Source organism: Ixodes scapularis, unplaced genomic scaffold (assembly GCF_016920785.2).
Source record: "Ixodes scapularis isolate PalLabHiFi unplaced genomic scaffold, ASM1692078v2 ptg000822l_1__unscaffolded, whole genome shotgun sequence".
NCBI classification, from domain to species: domain Eukaryota; kingdom Metazoa; phylum Arthropoda; class Arachnida; order Ixodida; family Ixodidae; genus Ixodes; species Ixodes scapularis.
The window spans coordinates 460,991-463,926 of NW_024610043.1; the positions used below are offsets into that span (position 1 = coordinate 460,991).

General features: G+C 49.2%; 1 long non-coding RNA gene across 1 annotated transcript; it reads right to left on the reverse strand.

Annotated features, from left to right (window-relative positions):
• Positions 1-324: 324 nt before the first annotated feature.
• On the reverse strand, positions 325-860 carry LOC120842875. Its single transcript, XR_005716022.3, has 3 exons — positions 696-860; positions 454-592; positions 325-357 (listed from the first exon to the last, which is right to left on the reverse strand). It is a non-coding gene; the product is annotated as an uncharacterized LOC120842875 (long non-coding RNA).
• Positions 861-2,936: the final 2,076 nt, after the last annotated feature.

The following is a 2,936-nucleotide window of genomic DNA, read 5'->3' on the forward strand; positions in this document are numbered from 1 at the left end:
ACACACTCGTGGAGAAAGCTTTTTGAGTGGGCACCCTACTGAAATTTTGAGCCACAAATGCAAACATGTACTACAGAAAGCGTCCAAGTTCTCAGAGGTTTGGGTCAGTTCTTACGTGCAGTCCCCGGAGCCACGCTTCGATGCTGTTGTTCGTCCCTGTTGGCCTTCCTGCTAGTGTTGATTCTATGACTGACCAAACCAGAAGAGGGGAGGTGGCCGACGACAAGCCGTTTCGACGGGGTCTCCCGATATACACGTCCTCGAAGTAGTCCGCCACGAGTAAGGCATCGGTTGGGAAAACCTCGAGAAGTTCCTCGAAGGCCTCGGGAATGTCGGCGATTCGCAAGAAGGCCAATGCTGGATGCATTCCCATTTGAAAATCAACAAGAAATAAAGTAACCAATTGGCTTACCTGAAGACAACAATAAGACGTATAAATAGAATGCCGCATACCAGAACAGCAAACTCGTCATCTGAATTGTCTGAGCTGAAAAAAACATCCCTGTATCGTTGATGGCCGCTATCTTGAAGTCCGTGTAAGCCACCTCAAGGCAGTTGGCCCCCCATGTGACTCAGAACGACGTCGAAAAACCTTAAAACGAGCGAACATATTTTGAAGTGTTTCAACACATATCCAATAATAGGACCACCGAGCGTTTCGTTTTATACGTTTATCAGAGCTCTTGAATGCTTACCTTTTGTAGGTAGCTTCAGATTTGTTGGGCAGCAAGCAGTAAACCATTGGCTTTACCACGCCGTTGACTGTGGCATGCTCCGTGTACAGTTAGTAGAACTGTGCCGGGGTCACTTTCAAGGTCTTGTCCGCGAACCACGTAGTCGCGTGAGCCAGACAGCTCAAGTTGCGCTCGGTGGCAAAGATCAGAGGCCAGATTCATAAAGAACCTCTTACCTACGACAACTTAGCTACGAAGTTCGTAAAGTTACGATCATCGTAAGATGAGGCGAGAACGGTATTCACAAACGCGTTCTTAAGTGAGAGGAGGAAAGTTACGACCTCCTACGGAGAAACGATGACTTCCGGTGCTGTTGCTATGGCAACGGCGTCTTCGGCAAAACGAACAACCAATTAGAGAGCTAGGCATAGTTCGGAGCACGTGGATTTTTAATAACAAACACAGGCTAACCACTCGTTGATAGACAGCTCCGTGTATGTCCTGTCCTGTCTGTGTGTAAATGTGTAGTGTCCAAGCTGATTCTCATAAACGCGGGCGACCTTTCCACCACCGGTTGTCTGGGGTTCGTGTCCGTGCAGTGGTATATCGACGCTAACAACGATGCTAACGCTTCGTTGACTGCTACAAACTCGATCGCTACGAAGTCAACACGACTGTCATCGTTGGTAAAAGCCCCGTGCCAGTCGTTTGCAAAGCGACGTAGAAGGAAACAAACCGCCGCGGCGTTTCTCGCGTGCTCGGAAATGCAGGAGTGAGCCGACGTTAAAAAAGATACGTTTGAACTGCGAGAGTGTCAGCAAGAGTCACGCAAATACCTGTTCACACTCGGAGCGGACGCGTGCGTTTGATCGAAGTGCTGGATTCAGACTGCGTTTCGGTAAGCGCTTCGGGACCGATCTTCTACGATTGCAACTCGATACTGACGTGACACTCGGCAAAGAAAGGTTGGACCGGCATCGCGTAGCTCCCACAAACTGATACAGCTCGACAGTTAAAAATGGCATACTGATAATAAAGTGTACATACCGTGTTGCGAAGGTAATCCATACGGCGTTTATTTGAGCTCTATATCACACAAAACAAGGAGATAGAATCGAGGAATCCCTTTTCGACGACAGCTTTCGTCACCGCTGCCTCGGAAAACAAGGTGATCGAGATGATAAGGAGAATCGGTTGACCTCTGAAATTTAGTTCAGCTATCAAACTATTCATACGGGGAGGGTCCACAAGGGTCGCGCGGGCATATTCCATTCAGCAAGCCAGCCGGTCGTGGGCAGACGGTCTTGGCCAAGGACCGTCTGAGCAATGCTGCGCCGGAACGGGTCGGAGTGCCTGCTAGGCCTATATATTCTGTCGAGCTCGCTCGGTCGGTGGGATCGTCGCCTTTGTTGCCTTTTCCGGGTGTCTGGATCCAGCGTTCATGTTCGTCGTGGTCGGTTTCAAGTACTTCTTCATTTTTTTCTTGCTGCTTGAAGTCGGGACGCGCAAGAAGAACAGGCAGAAAAATAAATGTCCGTTGGGTCGTCGCGACCGAGCAACTGAGCGACGTTGTCGGCCATGTTAATTTGATCGTAGAAAGTGCGTAAGACAGCTTCGGAGCTGTCGTAGGATTTTGTCGTAACCTGCGCAAAAGTTACGACAATTTCGTTTCGAGAATACGGATTTTCTCTCAAATTTGTCGTACGCATTTTTTTCGTCGTAAGTTCGCTTTGAGAATCTGGCCTCAGGATTCTTTCGCCGTCGCCCTCTCCGCTATCGTGGAGGAGAAAGGAGTCTTTTTTTGGCTGTGGTCTGCATGCAGGTAAAACAGTCATTATTATCATAATATGTCGCGCACTGTGATTTCGCGCTGCAATACACTTTACTTTGAACTCTGTGGGCATTCGATCGTATGTCGGCTCTGCAAGATGATACGCTGTACTCGAAATTCGGCCGCTGCCTTTGCTTGCGGATGGTGCGCCGGAGTGTTGGCGATGCGGGAATCTGCAAAACAGTGTCGTCACGTGCACAGGCAACCGCAGCCAGAAGCATTTGGTGGGGTGATAGACGGCCTTCCACTGGAATAAAGGACATTACTGACCTTGTTTTGGGAATACAAGAGCAGGAACAGATTTTGGTACATACCAGCTTTTTCCTTCATCTCATGACGAACCCAAGCACGTTTATCTTGGTGTTGTCAAGGGTGTAGCACGATTGCCCTGCGTGCAGGATCCCCATCGCAAAAGCCCCGCGTCATTAGAC